This window comes from Saccostrea echinata, unplaced genomic scaffold (genome assembly GCF_033153115.1).
Source record: "Saccostrea echinata isolate AGI-Se365-2 ecotype Australia unplaced genomic scaffold, CSIRO_AGI_Sech_v1 ptg000023l, whole genome shotgun sequence".
In the NCBI taxonomy this organism is placed as follows: Eukaryota; Metazoa; Mollusca; class Bivalvia; order Ostreida; family Ostreidae; genus Saccostrea; species Saccostrea echinata.
Window position 1 is genome coordinate 625,469 of NW_026889772.1, and position 10,726 is coordinate 636,194.

Consider the following 10,726-nt stretch of genomic DNA (forward strand, 5'->3'; position numbering starts at 1 on the left):
TAGAAAATATTGAGAGGTATATTCTACAGGTTCAATGAAAAGAGTAACTGGTCTTTCTGCCAAAACCACAGTGACAGTTGGAAAGACACTGCATGGAGACAGTTTTTGTGTCTCTCTGTAGACAGCAAAGAATTCCAACCCTATTCTCATTTCCCAATTCCATCTTCCAAGATTGACAAGCCACCAAACTAAAGAGCACATAAAGGAAACCAGCCTCCACTTGCTGAACGGCAGAGTCTGGCTCCTTCATGATTCTTCCTCATAGTGCACAGCTAATTACAACCCTGGAATGCCTAGGACAGAAATGACTGCACAGCTAATTACAACCCTGGAATGCCTAGGACAGAAATGACAGTGCACAGCTAATTACAACCCTGGAATGCCTAGGACAGAAATGACAGTGCACAGCTAATTACAACCCTGGAATGCCTAGGACAGAAATGACAGTGCACAGCTAATTACTACCCTGGAATGCCTAGGACAGAAATGTTGTCATTTTACAGTTTAAAGACTTGGTCAGAAAATTAAAACTCCAGACATAATGTAAATGTAATTGTGACAGAATGAAATTTAATTGATATATAATTTCAATCAATTAAACTATTATGATATGAATTCGTTTATTAATTATTTGTAACACATGAACTGATTTATGAATATATTTACAGTACTCAGTTGATTAACCTAAGAATTGTCATGTGGATTTTTTTAACTTTTAAGCACTGTAGCAATTTTTGGAGGAGATACCTATGCTTAATTATGGTCAGGTATACAGGGTTTCCAATCATGTGATTATAATTTTGGAGGGAATTTTTCTATTGTGATGTCTAGTTCCGGGCTTACTGTAGTCATTCTTAAAAAGGTATTTTCAGTCAAAATGAATTGTTTTGTAGAGAATATTCTTCATCAGTCAATTGATTTGTAGATGCATACATAATTACAGTTGAACTTCGATATCTTGAACACTGATATTTCGAATACCATGGATATGTTGAACTGATTTGGAAGTCCCAACTAATTATTCTTTTAGTATTTTACCCTTGATATCTCAATTCCTCGGATATCTCGAAGATTTTTCTAGGTCACATCGACTTTTAGATAATGAGGTTTAAATAAATACAAATGTATATGCTTCTATGATAAAAGAAATATCTTGAAACCTTTTTAATTTTATTATAATGGTTGATCATATTGTATTTATTTTTTATCCATGGATAAAATAGTTTCATGATGTGAGTATAAGAATCTAGTATTAGTTTATTGCTGTACAATCTTCAATTTTACAACTCATGAGTGGTAAGCATTCATATTTTCTGAATTCATAATAATACTGATACTATGCAGTGAAAACTGTATCTGTATATTTATATTATTTATAATTAATTTTGATTCTTGTGTAGAAAGGGAGTTAACTATTGTCTTTATTATATTTGGAAATATGCATGCAAGAGTTATCTTTCCTACACTTTTGTTTGAAGATAATACCGGTATGCATGTACTTTTTGTTATTATTGAGAAAAGTGTTTAGAAAAAGGTGGTAGTAGATGTATTACACTCAGAGTAAACATTATTCAGTTTGGATGTTTTAAGACATGCAGAAAGTTGTAGAAAGGTGTTCTATAATTTCATCAGTTTACATAATTCTGGCAAATTCCTGGACAAAGACAGAGGCATATACAGAGGAATTGTAAAGCGCATATCCTTAGGAATTTATCAATTTTCTTATTATTATAGATTATTTTCGTATTTGAAGACCTACAGTTGTAAGGTAGACTTGGTTCCATACTTTCATTATTTTGCTAAATAAGAAAGATAACTCTTCACGATGGTGAAAAGTATTTCAATTAAGGTTATAAGAGTTACCTCCCTTTATACGTGTAAAGCATTAGTAAATTCCATATAGTGAAATATTTACTTATGACACAATGTTTATAATGATTCTTATGTATATCTATTATTATATTTTTATAGCACCATTCTAGTATTATTGTGTGTTTTATATTAATTTCAGAGCCAGTTGTTATATCATATATAAATATTGAAATGATGATCAATATATTGAAAACTGGATATTCTTCTCTGTGTTGTTTTATGCCAGGATTTCCCGTTACATACCAAAGATGACATTACATGGGTACTGACAATTTAAACATGTACTTTCCGAGAAAATAAACTCGCCTCACTCTTTTGTTTCATTTCAAAATAACTTTTTTTTTTCAACATATTTGAACATTTTTTTTATTTAAATCTAACCTGGAATATTAATTTGAGTTTTTCTGATCTAATCTTGAGATCTAAATTTCAGACAAAATGTATTGGCACTCAGGACATCCAGCTTACTACTTTTCTTTCAAATCTGGGATAAACAACTTTTTTTTTCTTTTTACATTTTCATAAAATATCCATGGTATTATTCCAGATACCGAAGTTCAGCTTAAAACTTTTCTTTGTTCAATGCCCCTTTTGAGAATTTTTCACTCATATTAAGACATCAGCACTTGCTGATGGAGGGCTGTAAATTTTAAACCTATACCTGGCACTCAGGGCTACTGAGCAGTGAGTGATCTTTTTCTTGCCAACACCTACTGTGACATGAGACCTCGGTTGATACAATCTTATCCGAAGTACCAGTCTCCATATCCCACAGTGGGATTCGAACCTGTGACTTAAGGTTCAACACTTTACTCCACAACTCTAGAGCAAAGGCTTGAGATCTAACCACTGCACCATGCAGGCAGCTCTACATGAACATTTATCTAAATCATTTCATATGACATTAGAAATGCATTTAAAAAATTACACTACTAACAAATAAATACACATTTATTTACATAAAAAACCCAATAAATACATAATAAAGCATATAAAGGTATCAAGTTACATGTAACAAAATAAGGTTAACATGCACAAAATCCTGATTTATCTGAAAAACAAAGCTTAAGGTGGATGTACCTGATGAGCTAAACTGGTTCTCATTGACTTGCAACAAAAGCAAGTAATTTATGAAACAGTGTAGATTGTATCATAAAATATAGGTCAGATGCAGCATACAAAGCTGCATTAGGGCAAAGCATTCATGTGTAGGCACACAATATGTGCAAACATGGGTTCGATACAACTTAAAGAATATCATACTAGAAAGGCAGCTCTATCACACTGTACTGCATGAGTGTCTAAAGCACATGTAGGGCTTATTCAGAATCCATTGCAAGCATCAGTATAAACATCCACAGATGTATTGTAAAACGTTTTGCATGTTTAGTTCTGGAAAGACATTATCATCATAAACAAGCTTAATTAACAATTAACTCATCAAACGCATTCCCATGATATATTTGTCTTATTATACTTTGATTCTCTGCAAGTTTGATTTACATACCAGTTCTAATCTCTGAAGAAAACTTAATTCTTTTCAATAATGCACACCTAAAACAAGTTGGTCAATCACTATTACTTTTACCTACTTAATGACACATATGTGTGACACTGAAAAAAATCAAACATTATATAGACATTAATGTACATGTATGCCTGCAAAGTTCATTATTGTTTCTATGTGTAGATGTATGTAAATGTTAATCAACCACATGAAAACAAAGCAACATCTTTTATTACAATATACAATGTTCAGCAAAATCCACATTATTTTCCTATTCCTATGCTTCCCTTGTTCCCCCCCCCCCCCCACCACCACCACCAAAAAAAAAAATAGACAAGACAAACAAAAGAATGGAAGACACATTATTCAACAAACTTGAATTGAAAATGAGATACCATAAAAAAAAATAAAGATTATGATCTAAAAAATGAATATGCCAACCCCCAAATAAATATAAGCAAATAACTACATTAAATTCCCATTATGCACCATAAATTCACATAACCCCAGATAAATCATAGAAAATAATATAAAGTATACATTACTACAGTAAATTATGATAATGCAAGGTAATTTCCCACAACCCTAGAAGCTAATAGAAAATTTCAAGTACCTATACACAGTACCTAATTGAATTCCCATAACCAATGATAATTCATAGAAAATACTACAATAGATTCCCATGACCCCAGATAAATCAGAGAAAATTTCAAGTATTCAATATACTGTATTAAATTCCTATAACCCCATATTCATTTATATGATAGAAAATGTGAAGACATTAGTGTGTCATACCACGATAAATTCTAATAACCCCATGCAACTATAAATCCAAGAAAATGTAATGACTGTACAATGCTACACTTGATTCCCATAGCCCTAGATAATTCATAGTAATTGTAAAGTGTGCAATAAAAATTTAATTCCCATAATCCCACAGAAATCATAGAGAATTGTGTACTACCCGGTATATTGAATTTCCAAAACCCTAGATTAATCACAGATAATATGAAGTGTGCAGTTATAACTAAAATAAATTCCTGTGTAACCCCAGACAAAATCATAAAAAAATTCAAGTTAACAATACAAAATTAAATTTACAAAAGCACAGATACTTTATAAAATTAACAAGTATACAATACAACAAAAAATTTACATATCCCAAGGTCAATCATAGAAAATGTCATGACAGGTACAACATAACATTGAATTCTTATAACCATATGTATAATATTACATTTAAATTCCATTACCCCATAATTAATTCATAGAAAATTCATGTTTAAAATAATTTATTAAATTCCCAAAACCCTAAATTAATAAATATCCTGTGTTCAAAACTATAACTAAACCCCATAACCCGAGATAAATCAGAGAAAATGTAATGTGTGTAATATGACCAATAATTCCCATAACCTTATAATTATAGCCCAAGATCAATTATGGAAATTGTCACATGTACAGTACAACAATAAATCTATAACCCCCGCCCCATAAATCAGAGAAAATGTTATATGTGTGTAATCCTACAATAAATCTTTATAACCTAGATATATTATAGAAATGCCATGTGTGTGATGATACAACAAAATCCCATAGTTTAATGTGATGTGTAAAATACTTAACTTTAAATTCCCATAACCCCAGATAAACCCTAGACGTGTAATGTACACAAAACAATACATTAAATTCCAAAAATCAAAAAAAATTAATGACATAATACTAATAATAATGGACAATACTACAATAATTAGTTCCAAGCATGCTAGATAACTCATTAAAAAAGACAAAATTTGTGAAAAAAAAAAGACAAGTATTCAATACTCTATTATTCTTAAACTATAAAGTATACAATACTGCATGAAAACCCAACACAAATCCCTATAACCCAAGATAATATACATCATAGAAACTATAAAGTACACAATACTACATGGAATTCCCTAACCCCATTAACCCTGAATAAATCATAAAAAATATAAAGTATACAATACTACATGAAATTCTCATAACCCTAATTACCCCCAATATATTACAGAAACTATAAAGTACACAATACTACATGAAATTCCCTAACCCCATTAACCCCGAATAAATCATAGAAACTATAAAGTATACAATACTACATGAAATTCTCATAACCCTAATTACCCCCGATATATTACAGAAACTATAAAGTACACAATACTACATGAAATTCCCTAACCCCATTAACCCCAAATAAATTATAGAAACTATAAAGTACACAATACTACATGAAATTCCCTAACCCCATTAACCCCGAATAAATCATAAAAAATATAAAGTATACAATACTACATGAAATTCTCATAACCCTAATTACCCCCGATATATTATAGAAACTATAAAGTACACAATACTACATGAAATTCCCTAACCCCATTAACCCCGAATAAATCCTAGAAACTATAAAGTACACAATACTAAATGAAATTCCCTAACCCCATTAACCCCGAATAAATCATAAAAAATATAAAGTATACAATACTACATGAAATTCTCATAACCCTAATTACCCCCGATATATTACAGAAACTATAAAGTACACAATACTACATGAAATTCCCTAACCCCATTAACCCTGAATAAATCATAAAAAATATAAAGCATACAATACTACATGAAATTCCCTAACCCCCTCAACCCCAAATAAATCATAGAAACTATAAATACAAAACAACATGAAATTCTAATACCCCAAATAATCCCAGATATATCTAAGAAACTATAAAGTAGACAATACTACATGAAATTCCCTAACCCCATTAACCCCGAATAAATCCTAGAAACTATAAAGTATACAACATGAAATTCCCTAACCCCATTAACCCCCAATATATCATAAAAACCATAAAGAATACAATGCTTCATGAAATCCCTATAATCCCACTTAATTCCACATACATCATAAAAACTATTAGGTATACAATACTGCAATAAATTCCCATCATCCCAAATAACCCAGAAATGTCATATAAAGTATATAATACTACAATAAATTCCCATAATCCCAATGACCCCAGGTATATCATAGAAATAATAAAGTATACAATACTGCATAAAATTCATATTAATTCAAGACAATTCAAAGAAAATAACTTACACATAACTTACCACAGAGAGAGTTATACAGTTGAATAATTAAAATAACCCAAATAAATCATATAAAGTATAATACAATAATGCATTAATTTCTATATCTCCAGATAAATCCTAGAAAATATCAAGTAAACAATACAAAATTAAATTTTCGTAACCGAAGATAATTCATAAAAATGTCAGTACAATGCTACACTGAATTTCCTTAACCCTAGAAAATGCCATCTGTACAATAATACAATAAAATTGTCAAAATTATCCATGAGAAAAAACTAAGGTTCCATTACAGACTATTCTGGTGGTTTGCTCTGCTCCAGACTCTAAGGGAATTCTTGGAAGAACACGACAGTGAAATTTTAATATCTCCGGAGTCTACCTCCAGGCCATATAGGAATTCTGGGAAGAACACAGATAGTGAAAATATCCCCGGACTCTACCTCCACCGCTCCAGTTTGAGTAATACAGGGCAAGGCTCCTTGTCCAACACTATAGAAATACAACATTAAATTATATTTTTTTACCATGATATATAAAGTACAAGTATTAAGGGTATTAATGCAGATAATAATAATAGAAACAACCCAATTTTGCCTAAAATAATGTTCTTAGTCTATAGAAACACCCCCCCCCCTTATTTTCATTTTTTACTGTGATATTTTAGACAAAGTTAATGATAGATAATGATAGAAACAACCACTTTTTGCCAAAACTAGGATCTTAGTTGAACAACTTACCAAGTCTGGTAGCTGCAAGATCAAATGTGATGAATGTTGGTTTTTCTATATATTCTTCAGCTTGCGAGAGGCACCAGATATTGGCTCGGTAAATGTTGACTTGGCAATTACAGACAACCTTCACCCAAAGCCTGAAATATTAAAAGAACCAAATACTTTAAAAAATTTTTAAAATGATTTAAAGGTTATTTTCAATATTATTCATTGACCTATGCCAATTCTGGAATAAACCTTCTCGAAGAGAATCATTTAAATGTGTAAATGTAATAATAATTCATGTTGATTATTAACTAACTTTATTTCAATAACTTTAATTGAATAGAAGAAGTAAATTTTTCAAGACTAGAACTGTTAATCCCTTTTTATTCACAAGAACTTTATTATCCTACAATAATACAAGTTAGACTGTTTGTTCGCGAAAGAAAAAAATTAATAAAACATAGCTCAAACCCTGTAATGACAGGCATCATGAGTAAAGCCTAGCTTTCCAGAACTATATAAAAATCTTAAATTAGAAAATCTTTCACACAAGTACATTTCAGGTGTGGATCCAGGATTTTGCTTTCCCAGAGAAGGTGCTTTAAAATGGCAAGGGGCATTGGTTCTGCTGAGGTCCCAGAGAGGCAGGGTCCAGTTGGAGGTTTGGGGAAAAGCCCCCCCCCTCCAAGCTCCTGATAGTTCACAATTTGTAGAATCTTATTTTAGCACATAAATGACTTTTAATCAATATCATAAATGACTGTCTTACATCAATGTAAGACAATGAAAATTATCTCTTATTTTTTGTTTTAGAGGGGGCAAGCGTATGAAGCACCTCTGCCGGAATCCATACCTGCGTTCTACGCATTTCTGAACAATACAGTACGACGTAATCTTTAAAATAAAAAATTACCATTGATGATGATCATCACTTCAAATGTATTTTGGACATTTTATGGCAAATGGCTTCTCTCCTAATGCTTGTAGTACCTCAAGAATGTTAGGTTTGAGTTTGGACCCTCCAGAACTAATTAAATATTAAAATAATTATATTCTCGTGAATATTAATCATTCATGAATACGCATTACTACATGCAAAAGCAGAAATTTTAGCTAGGATTAAAATTTGGCATTATTTGGCAAGTGTTCAGATGGCTAAAATCGAATTTTGATATTTACCATAATGATTATATGGACAGTTGATCAAGGCAGTCCAATACATCCTGGTCAAATTCACAGCAGATAAATTCTACCAGTCTACAATTGCCACATCTGTGAAGAGAATCATAACAGAAGTTAGCATTACTGATAAATGCTGCTCCTTCATCTTTAAATAATTTTTTAATATGATAAAAAGTTAAATTTTAAATTTACCAAAAAATCCATCTTAAATTTTAGCTAACTCTAAATCCCGAAAAACTTCTTGAATTCTTCCCTCCTCTTCTGTGAAATAGCCCTAAAATAAAAAAAATTTGTCTTATAATTATAAATGTACTGTATGTTAATTACTGTAAACCAACTATTATTCGCGTGCAAGAAATATTTGCAAATTTCACAACCTACTTTAACTCGTGAATATTAATCACCACGAACCATTTATTTTGCTTTGTATTTGTATAGAATAATTCCTCATTTGCAAAAATTAATCGTCATGGATTGATTTCAAACTAACGAGTCACGAATAAAAGATAACACGAATAATAGTTGGGTTACAGTATTTACATCTATACTGTAAATCACCTTTTTTTCAAGAACTTTATTTTTGTGTACTTATGAAAGAATTCTGTAAGTAAATATTTCACTCTCATATATATATTTAATTCAGAAAGGATCAATTTGTAAATCATTAACTAATTTTGTTAAAATTTCACTTTGCAAGAATACATGCATCAAAAAATCATCTTGCTAAAATAGGGTTCACAGAATATTTTTGATCTACAGACTACATTTAAATTAATTACCTTGTAAGAGGTATTTTCTATAAATCATAATTTTGCTTACAATATCATTTCTTTCACTAAGGCCGTCATGTTTTCTTTCTTCATGTTTCCCTCAGCATATTTCTTCATAGCCACTCTGCTCTCCATTGATTTCAAACTTCTGGTATGAATGGTGGTAAATCTAAGGTCAAGTTAGCAGGATGTTCATTAGATGGGGATTACCATCAGTGTCGATCTTGGCTGTAAGAGACATCTACTTGTCATTCTTTTGGTATAATTTAATTACATTGTACAACAGAATATTAATAGGTACATCATTTATTCCCACAAAATCATGGTTAAATAGATCTTTTAAGAAAGCTCTTATAAACATGCATGAAAATGTTTTCTATCTCTTTTAAGAAAATCAATAATTATATCATATAATTATGAAAATGTAGATTTTTATCTTCACCTTTGACAAAAGGTGCTTGCCGTATTTCTCCAGATAAAATGTCCAAAAAAGTATTATGGAACAAAAATCACTGATGTTTACTAATTCATTAAGGAAATATACATATGTTTTTTTTTTAATAAGATCTTTATCTTGGTCCAATATATTATGGATACAAGTAGTCATTTTTATATTGTGTCATTTACTGTAAATTGTTTCTGTTTATTCCATTTCACAAAACAGGGCAGATCATTCCAACTGCGTAACTTCCTTAGAATCAGAACTCTTCAGTAAGAAGTGTTCAGAGCTTCCTTAATTAACAAATTTGCAAATAACATACCTGCACTGGCTTCTGTATTTATACAAAAACTGGTATCGCTTCTCGTCTTCAGCACCTTCACGTCTTCAGTCCGTTTCCTTTGCCTCTTCTTGTACAGTATTCTGTTGGGTCTCAGATAAAAACTGAACTGAACATGTATATGCACACAATTCCAGACTCATTGTGACCTTAACAGTTTCCTTGCTTAGACAGAGGTCAGCATTTACAGTTCCATGGCCAAAAATTAACTTTCAAGAGCATCTAGAATTTCTCCACTCCATGGCATTTTCATTACACACCCCATATAATTCACAGAAAATGTTTGTACAATATCATGCCAAATTCCTATAACTTCAGATCAATCAGAGAAAATGTCATAAATACAATGCTACAATAAATTTCCATAATCCCATAGAAATTGTCATGTGGAAATTCTACAAGAAATTCCAATTACTTCAAATAAACCATAGATAGGACAGTCATGTGTACAATACTACAATAAATTCCAAAACCCCAAGATAAATTACAGATAATAACTTATGTACAATCTAAAAAATTCCCATAACACCAGATATATCATAGAAAACATCACACGTACAATACTACAATATTTTCCCCTAATCCCAGACATATCATAGAAAACATCACATGTGCAATACTTAAATTCCTATAACCCCCGATATATCATAGAATATTGTCATGTGTACAATACAACAAATTCCATGTGTACAATACTACAATAAATGCCATGTGTACAATACTACAATAAATTCCCATAACCCCAGATATATCATAGAATATTGTCATGTGTACAATACTACA

At 30.9% G+C, this 10,726-nt stretch overlaps 1 long non-coding RNA gene across 1 annotated transcript; it reads right to left on the reverse strand.

Moving 5' to 3' along the window:
* Positions 1 to 6,520: 6,520 nt before the first annotated feature.
* LOC133191325 (uncharacterized) lies at positions 6,521 to 10,123 on the reverse strand. The gene is made up of 7 exons (XR_009721673.1): positions 9,926 to 10,123; positions 9,214 to 9,392; positions 8,587 to 8,668; positions 8,392 to 8,484; positions 8,126 to 8,239; positions 7,234 to 7,364; positions 6,521 to 6,985 (listed from the first exon to the last, which is right to left on the reverse strand). It is a non-coding gene; the product is annotated as an uncharacterized LOC133191325 (long non-coding RNA).
* Between the last annotated feature and the right edge of the window lie 603 nt (positions 10,124 to 10,726).